Consider the following 14,445-nt stretch of genomic DNA (forward strand, 5'->3'; position numbering starts at 1 on the left):
AGCCCATGGAGAGACCATGGTGGAGCAGGTATCCACACTGCAGGCCATGGAAAGGACCACCCTGGAGCAAGTGGGTATTTCCTGAAGGAACTGTGGCCCTTTCAGAGCCAACACAGGAGCAGGTTCTCTTAACAGGAACTGCGGCCCTGGAGGAACCACGCTGGAGCAGGTGGATCCTGAAGAACTGAAGACCGTGCAGAGGACCTATGCTGGAACAGTTCTTGAAGGACTGCAGCCCATGGAAAGGACCCACGCTGGAGGAAGGGAAAAGTGTGAGGAGGAAAGAGCAGCAGAGACAAACTACAATGGACTAACCAGAACTGACCACTAGCCCCCATTCACCTGCGTCACTCGGGCAGGGTGGGGTAGAAGAGTGGGGAATGAAGGAATGAAGCTGAGCCTGGAAAAAAGGGGAGGCATGAGGGGAAGATGTTGTTTTAATTTGTTTTTATTTCTCACTATTCAAACCTACCTTGATTGGAACAAATTGAATTAATTTTCCCCAAGGGAAGTCTGTTTTGCCCATTACAGTAATTGGTAAGTGATCTCCCTGTCTTTATCTTGACCTACAAGCTTTTCCATCTTATTTTCTCCCCGTCCTGTTAAGGAGAGGTAGTGAGAGAGTGGCTGGGTGGGCATCTGGTAGTCAGCCAAGGTCAACCCACCACCAAGAGACAGAAGCAGGGTTAGATGACCTGGGAGGAACGCAGAGACACTGTCCAAGCATGCAGCGGTGGGGTTAGGAAAGGCAAAGCCCACTGGGAATTGAATCTGGTGAGGGACATAAAGGACAACAAAGAAGGCTTCAACAAGTGTATAAGCAGTAAAAGGAAGACTAGAGAAAATGTGGGCCTACTGCTGAACGTGGCAGGGGACCTGGAGACAAAGGACATGGAGAAGGCTGAGGTACTCACTGCTTTCATCACCTCGGTCTTTACTGGTAATACCAGCCTTCAGCAATCCCAGGCTCTGCACGGGAAGACATGGAGAAAGGAATACTTATCCTCAGTAAGGATCAGTTCAGGAAACATTTAAATGAAACTGAATGCACAAGTCCCTGGGACTTGATGGGATGCACCTGATGCACTTGATGGGATGAGGGCTGAGGGAGCTGGCTGATGTCATTGCAAGCTAGTCATGATGATCTTTGAAAGGCTGTGGTGACTGGGGCGGTTTCTGAGGACTGGAAGAAAGTAAATGTCACTCCTGTCTTCAAGAAGGGCAGCAAGGAGGATCTGGGAAAGTACAGGCTAATCAGCCTCAGCCCAGGAAGGAGGTGGATCAAATCTTCCTGGAAGCCTTTTCCAAACATACGAAGGACAAGAAAGTGGAGTAGTCAGCATGGTTTACGAAGGGGAAATCATACCTGATCAACTTGATAGCCTTCTACAACAAAATGACCAGCTCAGTGGACAAGGGGAGAGCAGTGGATTTTAGCATGACTTTTGACACAGTCTCTGATAACATGCTTATAGACAAACTGATGAAGTACGGACTAGAGAAGTGGATAGTCAGGCGGATTTAAAACTGGCTGAACTGCTGGGTTCTAAGACTTGTGACCAGTGGCATGAAGTCCATCTGGAAGCCAGTCAGTACTGGACTGACAGTTCTGTGAATAGCAGGTACTCACATCTAATGCATAACTCTGCTAGGGTCCACCCAATTGGACATTTGTTCAGTTTCTGTGCTTAGATCTCAGTAATCCAGATAGATAGTTATATTTCTCTGGGTGGTGTGTCGTGGTTTAACCCCAGCCAGCAACTAAGCACCACACAGCCACTCACTCACTTCCCCCCCACCCAGTGGGATGGGGAAAAGAATTGGGAAAAAAACCCCTTGTAGGTTGAGATAAGAACAGTTTAATAGGACAGCAAGGAAAAAAAAATAATTATAATAATAACAACTAATAATAACTAATAATAATAATAACAACAACAACAACAACAACAACAACAATAATAATAATAGAAATGGAATATACAAAACAAGTGATGCACAATGCAATTGCTCACCACTTGCCAACGGATGCCCAGTTAGTTCCTGAGCAGCGATCCGCCCCCCAGGCCAGCTCCCCCCAGTTTATATACTGGGCATGACGTCACATGGTATGGAATATCCCTTTGGCCAGTTCGGGTCGGCTGTCCTGGCTGTGTCCCCTCCCAACTTCTTGTGCCCCTCCAGCCTTCTAGCTGGCTGGGCATCAGAAGCTGAAAAATCCTTGACTTTAGACTAAACACTACTTAGCAACAACTGAAAACATCAGTGTGTTATCAACATTCTTCTCATACTGAATCCAAGACATAACACTGTACCAGCTACTAGAAAGAAAATTAACTCTATCCCAGCCGAAACCAGGACATGGTGATTTGAAACTTCTTTGTCACAATTTCAGACAGTAAAAATTGTTTTGGGACAAGGAAGTTATTTTCCATTGAGATGTATTTGCTCTATTTCTGCTTTGACTTGGTGACATAAGCTCCTAAATCCAACTGATTTTGGAAAAATATGCTTTCATAGTTTATAGTACAAACCTGGATACAACAGCATAGAATGGAAATAGTACTGTGCAGTATTGCACTTCTAAAAATGAGGTCATTAGGCCTGGATAGTTCCGATTTCCTGGTAATTTTGAACCAGGTTATTCTGACTGGTTGATTACTGGCCTTCTGTAGGTTCTTCTTGATGTTTTGGTTGCTTCTGTCCTAATCAACTCTTGAGATTTGCATTAAATACATTTTTTATACAGGTTTGCTCTGTTGCTTATTCTTTGTTCTGGAGATTATTCTCCGTAATATTTTTCACCAAAACCTGAATGCTGCTTTTGTATTTTGACTACTGCCCATTTTGTATGTCAGCATCTCAAATCATCAGCTCAAAGTCTGAAATGCTCAAAATTTAAAGGAAATTTCTGAAAAATATTGAAAATATTATAAGAGGCTTCATACCCATGAAAGATTTAACCTACTCAAGTTTGTAAAGTACTTGGAGATTCTGAGATTGCAGGTACAATTCAGGTACAAATATAATGACCTATTGTCCTCTAAGCAGGAACCTCATCAAGATATTTCAGTTACTGAGTTGCCAAAACTGGACTGGACTTTGCTGCTAGTCTTGCCAGAAAGTTAAGCGTCACATAGCTCTCTAAACTTTGGTCTGTCTTCTACAACAGCATTTGATATCCTAACCATAAGCAAGATTTCATGGGCAGGAATACCAGAAACTGCAAGAAAAGGCATTTATCACATTTGTGTGTCTGCTGTTTGTTATTTTTATCTTTCCTGTTTGATCTGAATCCAGATCCTTCTCTTTGCACTTGTGAAGCACTTGGAGATCGACTTGTGCCATGTAGTTTTCTTTGCATTTCAGTTCTCCTAAAATTTCAATCCACAAAGCAAGATGTGGTATTTTATTAACTTTCTCCCCACCCAGGACCATGATCAAAATCAACATTCATATGGCAACATCCTAGATGAGCACCCTGGTGAGTGGTTTGAGACCAAGAAAATTGCTTGGACTTAGCCTTTAGGATAATCTTTACTTAAAGCTTGATAGAAGCAGAGGAAAGTCCCCTGAACTTTAGTGGACCTTGTATCTGACTCAGAAGGTTTAAATCGGTAAAAGCCCAGCCTTGCATGAGAATAGTATGGCAGTGAGGAGCTTGCTTTCTCCTTTTCGCTGAAGGCTTCAAGCATAAGTCAAACATTGTGGAGTTGTAGTTCTGTCTTTATATTCTCGTGTAGTTAATTTCCTTGGTACTGAGATTCCAGCAGAGCTTTCAGCTAAAATGAATGTAACTAATAATTTGGAATTCAATAATATCTGATTTGCAAATTATTGCATGAGACATATATGAAGCCTCATACTTTGTTATAAATTATTAATTAGGTTTTGGAAATGATCTTGGATATGTAAATCTATTGTTAAGTAAATATGCTGGCATTTCTACTTTTAAGAAATGAATGTAATATTGCCATTAAAAATTCTCCTTGTAATTATTCACAGAATAACTCCAAGAAACATAAGACAGAAATTAATTTCTCTTAGAATTAATGTTCTCTTGCATTCAGGATTGCAGTTATTCTCCACGTCGTGCTACTCTAATTCAGAAAAAAATGCAGTTGCAAGTTGCTTTTTCTTCTAGGGAGGAAAAGAGAAGAACAAATCCCATTCTAGCAGATCTTCTGTTATATATTATTTTGTCTTCTGTATAGGAAGGGATATATAGGAGGGAGCTGTACAGGTCCTTCCAACTGGAGAGCACAAAGCCAGGGGCATTCTATATTTTCCTATGTGATGCCAGGCTCTGGGGATAAATGTGGGTCTGTAGGAGAGTGTAGTTTCTCCCCCTGTAAACCAGGCAGCAAAAGCAGGGAAGCACAAGTGCCATCTTTCCAGCAGGCGTGTATCTGGTTTTCTGCCACTGGGATAACTCAGCTCCCCACCTGCAGTGCCTTCTGCACACCCAGTTACTTTCCTGTGGCACTTTGCAGCTCTCAAAGACATAATTATGCCTTTGATTTCTGCCTCTTTCATTTCTTACAGTAAATGACCAGGTATGACCAGGGATGATTTTGGCATTTGGTTCTGCTGCTGACACCTGCAAATAATAGACCTGGGTGGTAAAGTTTTGAGGTTCGTTGTTATTTTCATTTCTGTGGATATGTATTTAGCATGTGCCATTCTGGGTCATCCATTTTGTCCACGCTGTCAGGTGCAGCTTGCTCAGGGTAGATTCCAGCTGATAATAACCAACTCACAGTTTGCACAATATTTATCTAGAAGTCTTTGATTGCAACTTTAGGTTACTTGTGCCTCGACTGCTTAATTTTACTTTCACCAGAACACTCCCCAAATCTTTGCTTTCATATGGTAAATATGTAGGAATGCTGCATATGAGACTATTCAGCACAAAGATTTTAATGAAACACATCTGTAAATATGCTTGTTTCTCTCTTGCTACAGTTATTTTAAGTGTATGTTTAACTTGCTGATTTCACACACCGCTGTGCAGGCGTTTGTTATATATTAACTTAAGACTCAATCCCGCAAGGTAGTGACTGCTTCTGGATCACTCTGAGTCCCTTTCCCTCCCAGTGGTTGTGTTTAAGGGCTTAAAGGGTGCTCAGTACCTTGCAGGACTGAGCCCCGAATCCAGACAACAACAGGCTCTTTCAAAAACCAAACAGGTTTTCTGGAACAAGGTTCATACTGTAACTGGGCAATATTCTGTGCAATGGATTTTCATTCATTTAGATTAAATCTTACCCAGAACAACAGATCTGGTAGTTAATGGCTGCTGGAAGACATAAACATTCAGGTATGTATGGTGGTAATTAATTACATTTTACAATTATGGCATTATTAGTCGTTCCAGTTAAGTGCAAAACCATAACTGAGACTAATAGTTAATCTTTTGTGTGTTGGCTGCAGTGCGCTTTGCCCGTCTGTTAAAGTGTATGTGGTTTTTAGAGTTGGAGATAACCTGTGCAGTCCATCTGGCAAAGCCATTTGGGCACTATTCATTGCGGCGCTCACGCGCTATACGACGGGGCACTTTGGGCGCTGTGACTTCAAGGGGATCCCACCGGCAGTGGCACCGGGGGGCAGATTCCCTGGCATTGTCCCAGCTTTCTGGACCCCGCCTTGGGCAGAAGCCCACCCAGCCGAGGCACTGGCGACTGCCTGCATCGGTGCATTGTCACTGGTGGCACTGGGCTGGAGCCCTGTCCTCCGCTGCGAGTCGGGCATTTTGAAAGGTATGCTTTACCGAAGGGTACTAAACCGATCGTTGCTTACGTTTTGGGAAGTCAGGAGAAATATTTAGTAGCCAAATGTATCTTAAGAGACCAAGAGATGGTGTAGCCTGTGCAAACTCCAGTATTAATTATTACTCTTCCTCTGAAACTTGTTTCGGGAGAAGAGCATGGCATTGGTCTGTTGTAAATTCAGATGTATTTGGCACAGAAAAAGTGCTGTAACGTACCATTTCTGAAGTCATTCTTCCTGTTTTGTATGCAGATGAAGAACATAATCTTCCACTGTTTGCAAGGAAAAAACCAGGACCTGAAATCTTTAAGCAATGGGGTTTAATGCCATCTACAAGCAAGGAAAATGACTTCCAAAAAGGCACCCCCTGCCTTCCCTGTTCAACACCCTGCCATGCTAGGCAAGCAGGGAGATGCTCTGTGATTTTGGTCCTGGTAACACCTGCAAATAGTGGTACTTATGAACTGAAAACCAAACCTGAATTTTGCTTTCAAACTTCTATTTAAGGTTGGCCAGAAAGCAAGGCACAGTTCTGTTCTAGGGACTGTTGGAGGAATCTCACTTTAATTCAAATACACCTGTGTATTAATAACCATATCGTTTCAAAATAAGCAATCACACTGCTGGCTTTTGCCCTCACTCCCACAAGTTAACTCTCGGCTGTGCACACATTTATGTGTGGACTATCTGTTGAGATCGGTGTGATTTTAAGCATGCAATAGCCGAGAATCACATACATAAAACGTTTGCAAGATCACAGCTCTGGCGATGTACTCTTAACTGAAATCGGGGCATGACACAGGTGCGTAAGTAGACTGCGGATTAAACGACTTGCTGACTGCCAGTTTTCTCAGAGTAATGACCATCAAGTTGGCTGCTGTGCTTTTCTGGGGAATAAGCAAAAACCCAAAGAAAACTGAGCTTTTAGGAGTCTTTAGTAAATTAGAGAGGCTTCTGTGTAACTTTAAGCACAATTAGCTAAGCTAGCAACACTAAGAAGTTGAGAGTTGTTTACCCATTAAAAGAAAGTGGGGAAATGGGTAGAAGTTTATGGGAACAAAAGTGGACTGCTGATGCCAGTGAAGTATTTTCCAAAACTTTCAGCATAGGATGAAGGCACCACGTGATCCCATGTAAGAATATTGCAGCAGAAAGTAGTCACAAGTACTCAATATCCTCCCTGGGAAAACAGCTCCCGGTTTAGGGGAAATGAGCTTGGGGTTGGTTATATGCTAATTGCTTTTCATTACTATGTGTTAGCAAAGCTGTTTAATACTTGCTGTAAAGCCTGGATTTCACTCTCCTCTCATTTAATACCAGGTTAAATCTGGAATAATAAGCTCTCAAAAGCTTAGAGGTTCCAGTAAAATGAGATTCGGCTAAAAATTACATGTTGGTTTCTACTAGTAACAGTGTTGTAGCTTTGGTGCCCTAAGCAATGAGAGAAGCAAGACTGGTGAGAAAAAAGAATATGCTTCATTATGATATTGAATGATTTAGTAGAAGTTGCTGTGTCTTACTGCAAACCTTAGGAAGGGTTTCCTTCTCTGGAGAGCCCGAACTCCCCCCATCCCCCTTTTCTTAGACTTCAGAACAATGAAAAATATAATAGTCAATTTTGAATAAGTTCCAAGTGGTTGTATGATGTATTTTGCTTAAGTGTTGGAAAATCAAGACGTGCATGGAGCCAGATGGCTGTTATTTCCGTGTTTCTCAGGCAGCAATATCTGTGACTCTGAGGGCTGAACACTGAACGGGAACTGTTTATCAGCTGAATGATAGCAAGATTTCTGATAAATTAAGCATCTTGGCCTGGTAGAATGAAGTATAAAGCTGATACTACAGTCATCCAAAATTGGCTTGTTATAAAGGTGCACCTCTGACTCTTTGGTTAGAACAATTATTCTGGAATGTATTTGTCTGTGGCTCTTCAGGACTTTCGAGTTAAAGCTTTCATGTAAATCTTGTCCTTGCTAGGAAAATTACCAGATGCTGACAGGGGGTGTCACCAGTGGCTCAGCTGAACATATGCTGCATATGGCTTGGCTGCAAGTGCTGGACAGGGAGGCCCTGTTCCCTGCTGCTGCAGAGACTGGTGAAAACAGGTTTTAAACCAACTGATTTCAGCACAATACTAAGCGTTAGCCTCTATGCAGTGTTCATCCTACCAATGAGACTGAATAACTATTCAAGCCTAGATTGGCCTGCCAAAATTTTTGCTGCATCGAGAAAAGCTTAAGTGACATCTTTACTGAGTTATTTTACAAACGGTCGTTTTGAGGTACACAGCAATCCCAATATCCTTGCATCGAGGCTATGTTTGTATTATTTTGTGGTGAGGCTGGAATTGAAACTGAATCAGAGATTGAATGCAAAGCAGATTAAAATGTCTATTTACCTTAATCATTGCTTTTAATCCCTGAATTTGACACAACAGCGCTTCATAAAAAAAATCAATTAACTATTTTCTGGAGAAAGTATTTTCCTGCTTTTCCAGAGAACACACTTAAAAATATTTCCAGTTTGGGAAGTTGCCACAGAATTTTGTGTTTCTTTGTGTCTCTTTTGCGAACCCGCTACAGGCACCCACCCGGCACCACCACCCGCACACCCACACACCCTGGCACCCTGCAGCTTTCAAAGACAACACGCGGAGAATAAGCTGAGGGCAACTGCATGTTCCTTCAGCCTTTTCCAATTCACAGCACTCCTGTGCAGGTCCCGAGACAAATTTCGAGTCTGGAGCCATTTCAGGAGTCCCGTTGCTTGTGGAAGGAGTTTCCACTCGCCTTCCTGCGCTTTTCTCCCTGCCCTTGGATGCTGACTTCTACCTCCTGCCCTTCAACAGCTCGCGTGCAGCCGGGGAAGCTGGTTCAACTCCCAGCCTGGCAGGAAAAAGCAGAAGGGAGGTCCGGCATCTCTCCCTTTAGGTGGTGGCACGCTCTTAGATGGGCTGGAGCCATCACTTCTACCTTCACCCGTAGAGACCAGGTAGATCGAAGGAGGTGATGTGAACAGCAGCAGGTGGTCTATGGGGAGCAACAGCATCTCTGGGGCAGCGTGTGCTAACAGGAGAGAGCAAAGCAGCCGTTCCAGTCCTGGCACAGAAACAGAAAGTTTGCTGAATTATGTCATGAAAAGGGAGAGGTGGGAAGAGGTCTGACTCAGGTATTTAGTATTGCTTAGACAAAAGAAAACCCTAGGACAGAATTGGTGCAAACTGCCCCCCTTTCACACTGAGCTGGAAACATGGCTCACATCCCCAGCTTAGTATTTTAATTATGTACCCCAGCGTGTTGAGGGAATGGCTTCTATGGTTTTTTTCATTAGATTTTCTTAACTGGAAGTTTAACAAGGTCTTTTTAAAAAGGACAGTGTCACTGACAGGTACCAAAGTGTCCATTTTGCTATTTGCAATGTTTAGGCAAAGACAGCTCACCATTGTAAATTAACTTTTGTAGTAAGGAAATGTGTAATCTTTCAGGTTCAGAGCTGTCTTGTACTCTTACAAGACATAAATTATTAGCCAGATCTGCAAACTCCAGTTTAGAAGATTAATGAACCATCATCAAAATAGGCAATTGAGTCTTGAAATGGGCACTTTAGTCTGAACTCCTTTCAAAAAACTGGAATTTAGAGTTTGTCCTCTGCATGGGGAGGTAATGGATTATTTTCTCTGTGTATACACTTTTTATAGCTCTCATCACTGTAAGCATCAAAGTTCCCGAGGAGCATTGATGGATTTGTCCTTGCAGGCCCATAGGTTATAAGGTACTACTCCTATCATCACTTACTTTACACATACAGCACTTAAGCTGAGAAAAGTATGCTGAACTGCCAAGGTCAGAAAGAAAGAAAATCCAGAATCTCTCTTCCCCAGCCTCAGTCATAAAGACATCTTTCCTGCCTGAGATGGGGGTTTCATTTTTTCAGATAATTTACCATTACTTTTGGGGCTGGTAAAATCCAGAGTTGTTTAACCTCTACTCATGGAATATGGGTGTCTGAGCCAATGGCCGTAAAGGTCTCTTGGGGCACTGGTTCCAGTCCCGCACTGTTTCAGGCAATTATGCCATTTGGTACCTTAGCTATACATAACTAACTCCATCTCAGGGTACTAAAGTCAGGTTTTCTTCCACGCTGTTCTAATAGGAAGACAGTTGCACGATTCTGATGTTCTGATCTTAAAAAAATCGTCTGATTCCCCACCAAAATCTAACTTGTGCAGCAGCAATATCTTATAGAGGCAGTCAATATGTATCATTTGTATTGCTTCCTAGAAACACTTATAATATTACAAATAACATCAGGCTGCAAGAGATTTCCTTGACTATCCTGCTCATAAAAGATCTAATTTAATATGTATGGTTGTTTTTAACAGGACCAGTAAGCTAGCCCAAAATTTATAAATTTGTTATGTGTCTGATTCCATGTCCAAACAAATAAGTTTTAGAGTGAGCAGCATAGTGTGCTTTCTGCATCTTTAAATCAGGTAACTCCTGGTCCTGCCAAAATAAATAGACAGTTTGCTTAAATTTGATCATCCATGTTTTAAAAAAATACTCTTGATCTTAGTATTAATAAAGAAGAAGGTAGGTAGTTACTAAGCACCAGAGAGAGGGATGACTATTAGTTAAAGGCTTATCATTGCTTTGAAGTTTTCAGGCAGAATAAATTCAGAGCATGTATTTTATTGAAAAGGCCCAGCACGTAAATGTTGTTGTAGCACTCATTGGTATCCACTTTGTTCACATTGCTTTTTTCTAGCTTTTCCATTCCACAGGGTTTTCGATAGAGTAATTTCAAACAAGAAGTAGAAGTTATTGACACACTAGAGGTAGAATTAGCAAGAAGATTTTTTTTTTCCTTTTCCTGAAAAGAAAGAGAAACACGGTGGAGATGGTAATTCAATCTTCTAGCACAAGAAATGTGCTCATGAATGTTAATTTAGTTCAGACTGTAACAAACCCAGCAAATTTGTCATTGTAAAAAGGGACTAAACAAAGAAAAGTATTGATACTAATTGAAAAAAAACCTTTGTGGTTCTTAAAGCACATGAATCCAGATCGCCTAGAAGCCTCCTAACAACAACAACAAACCCCTGCGCTTCTCCCTCAAATGCTACCTATTTCTCCTTTTCTTAATCTTACTGAGATATTCACTGTTCTGACCTCACAAATGTATCAAAAGCTGTAATTTTTCAGGGCTTTTTGCCCTGGCCACCACGGAGTTAACTAAGGTGCGCAGCTGCACTATCACCAGCTGGGTATTTCTGTTGCATCATGCTGGGCCAATTATTCTACTGAGACCTGTTATTTTATTATAATAAGCATCAGAAGCAAGATGATCTTATACAACTTTGCATAATTTCTACTGATGTGGCACCATCATTCCTAATGAAGTCCACTACCTGCTTCGCTTTTAAAGCAGTTCCATCTTTTCTCAGTTCCGATGGACTCCGTACCTTTGCGCTGTTGCTGTACCCCTGCTCCCTTCAGCACAGCTGAATTACTTAAGCGAGGGTTGGGTGCTGCTTGTGCTTCCTCCCCGAGCCCAGGGAGAAGCACCATCACTCAGAAATCTAATAAACCCACGCACAGCCCCTTGCTACGGCTCACATGCAAAAATGAATGAAGTGTTCCTCACGCTGCAGGTGGTCCTCAGCCCTCAAACTCCTCAAGGCCCTTTCTCTTTGTATTTATCCTTCCATTGATTTATTTTGGCCTCCTGGTTGCATAACAAGGCACCTTCATATCCTCAGGTAATTTTGGAAGGACAGTTTTGAATAGAGAGGACGGGATGGCAAGGTAATTAAGTGGGTGGGGAAGAAGGTTGATAAAGAGGTCTTAATAGTCACTTTTACGTGTTATTATTCGAGCAAGGAAAATAAATACAGAATGGCTGTAGGGCCATCAGATGCCGCAGCGAGGGGTGTGACATAGGAAAGGATGGCAGGTAGAGCAGAGAAGGAAGAGAAAGCAAATGACTGCAGAGTGGGAGGATTCCAGCTCTCTGAGATCGCACCCTTTCCTCCCAACTAGTCCACATCATTTTTATGTATATCCACCTAACAGAAAATCTACTGTAACTCTTTTCAAGACAAGAAGAAAAAGAAAAATACATAGGGTATACATTTTCCTTCCCATTTCTGTCTACTTTGCATCTCCACGGTCCTTTTCCTTCCTACATCTTACACTTTGTGAGACACAAAACAAAGGTGGAATTCACCCTTCCTAATTGGTAACTGGAAGTCTTTATGTTTAAACACAATGATCTGTTTATTGGAAACTGCTCTTCTGTAGTACCAGCCATCTCTTCATGTCATGCTGTCTGAATAATGCCTCTTGAGGATGGGGAGAAAGAATAAGATCGCAGTCGGACCCCGTGGGGTTATAAATAGCATTCTAGCAGCCTGAAAGGCTGAAGCCATCATTAAGTTGCATGCAGCTGTATTGGTGTAGGTGGGTGAGTAAGAGCAACTCGGAGATGGGATAATGGTAACCTGGTACACAAGGGTCATTTTTCATTGATGGCGTCACTCCATCGGGCTATTGTGTTCTCCCTAAATTAGGTCTCTGTGTTTAACTGAGCTGAGCAAGCTCAGCGAAATAACCTCAGCAAAGCACATTTAAAAGAAGATTAGAGGGAAAAACAGTTTGTTATGTGTTCTGATTTAGACCAAGTTGTGATAAACTTTTCTCACTTTGGTCAGTAATTGCCTTTATCGGAAGCAAAGTAAATGCAACAGGAACTGGCCTTTCGGAAGTAGCATACCAGGTTCCTGCACAGGGGCAATGATGACTTTCACTGGGCAAATTAAGGAGTTAATACAGCAATTTAACCTAAGCTGTCCTTTGAGTGTTTTCCTTAGCAACACAACTCATTTTCTGGAATGGATATTTTCAGTGCCAAGACGACAAAGGTCTTGAATTTGGAAAATCCCTTTCCATTTATTATTACTAATTTGGTTGCAGATATACACAAATGGAAAAATCCTACATTAATTTCACACAGTTTATATATAAAACAGATGAAAATAATTAGCAGCCTATGTTAGTTTGAGCTTGCATACACAAACATACTACTCTTCCCTCGTTTCTAAACTGGACAAATTGAGATCTTGATTGTGCTCCCAGTGAAGTCGGTGGGGGAGCTGCCTTTAACTTCAGTAGATATATGACTCAGTTTAATTCCCCCTGTGGGACTTGTCAATGTGTAAAGATTCCTTGGAGGTTAATTGCTTGCAGGAGAGTCTTTGCCTGGGATGTAAAAGGAAGGTGCAAACTGCAGAACTGGAGCGTTAGCTGCGTACTGCAGCCTGGAAAAGACACTGTCAATTAAAGCAAAGGGATCTCTTATTTCAGTAATCCTGCATGTTAATAATTAAATTTGGTCACTCATTAATTTAGAGTATGTCTTAGAGAGTCACTTCCTTTGCCATCTTGCCCAATAGCTGTTGAAGTAGGACAAATGCTTTTATGTTTTCCTGAAATGATTCCTTTTGGCTCTTTTTTTGTACTCTCTTTTAAGAGTACCTTTTTAAAAAAATCACTACTTTAAAATAGACATTTAGAAAGTATGTATAAAAGAACCATGAAAGAAATAATAGACTTGTGGGAGCGGAAGAGAGGATTTCTAAACTACGTAGAAAGAATCATTCTCCTTTAGACTTTTCAGATTTAAGTGAGTGACTTTATTACACAAATGTGCCCTTCGCTATTCTGAGAAAGCTGAGATCTATCACTACCTATTAAAAAGTTGGGGGGGGGTTGTTCCTTCATCATTAAAACTCTATATTCTTTCTCCCATGTCACAGTTTTTGTAATCCTTTCCCACCTGTATTACACTTGGAATAATCCTTCTCATTCCTTGTCACATGCACATTAAACCTCTTTTAAATTACAGACTTAGAGCTTCTAAAACAAGCATTTCATTTTTTGTTGCGGTAAGTGCGATGACCATTGTCAAATCACTGTTAAAAATCTCATGCATATACCGATCTGGAAGTTATTCTTGGAGTTCTCTTCATAAATTACTGTACTTGGTCAACCATAACATGTGATGCTGGCACTGCCTCTCAGTTCACTGCAGCCTTTGTTACTCATCTGGAGTCAAACTATTAGCCTGTAAATAATACAGGACATAGCTCGGTTTTTCAGAAATACCTATGAAAGTGCTATGAATTTGTTCTTATTGAAGCCTTTTCAAGTATTCTCAGTGGCAAATTGTATTAATCCTCTCAAGAAACAAAAAAGCTGGAAAACCAGCCAGGAATGCCACTTCAAAAGCACCTTTTTTTAATCAGAAATTTGGATGACATTTTGCTTTTTTAGGATTGTAGAAAAACCTTTATATAGAAAGGACTAATTTGCTGAAATTTTGGTTTGTAACTTTGAGGAAATACTATGGCTTGTTTTTCTTCAAATATTGCAAGAAACTGGAAAGCGCTCAAGTTTATAGTCAGAAGAGTGATTTGCCGCCTTTCTCATGGAAGTCCTGTTGATAAATTTTGCTTTGCATTATTTTATTAAACCTTGGTGTGACAGCACCTGGATGCTATATACACTTCCCAGCCGTTAAAAAAATAATAATTCAGATTAAGAAAAGATTTGGGTAATTATTGGTCTCCAGTACGGGAAGTTAATCCTGTTCTCAGACATACTCTTTAGTGTGCTGCAT

At 41.3% G+C, this 14,445-nt stretch overlaps 1 protein-coding gene across 4 annotated transcripts in view; it reads left to right on the plus strand.

Moving 5' to 3' along the window:
- Positions 1 to 14,445, plus strand: part of SPATA13 (spermatogenesis associated 13) — a 163,089-nt gene that overhangs the window by 95,862 nt on the left and 52,782 nt on the right. The window contains exon 1 of one of the 4 annotated variants that reach the window (XM_030043004.2): positions 5,060 to 5,317. The exons of the other annotated variants lie outside the window; for them this stretch is intronic. The gene's annotated coding sequence lies outside the window, so the exon portion shown is untranslated. Of the gene's footprint in view, positions 1 to 5,059; positions 5,318 to 14,445 lie in introns of those variants that run through there. 4 annotated transcript variants of the gene reach the window in all.

This window comes from Aquila chrysaetos, chromosome 19, assembly GCF_900496995.4.
Source record: "Aquila chrysaetos chrysaetos chromosome 19, bAquChr1.4, whole genome shotgun sequence".
Taxonomy (NCBI): Eukaryota; Metazoa; Chordata; class Aves; order Accipitriformes; family Accipitridae; genus Aquila; species Aquila chrysaetos.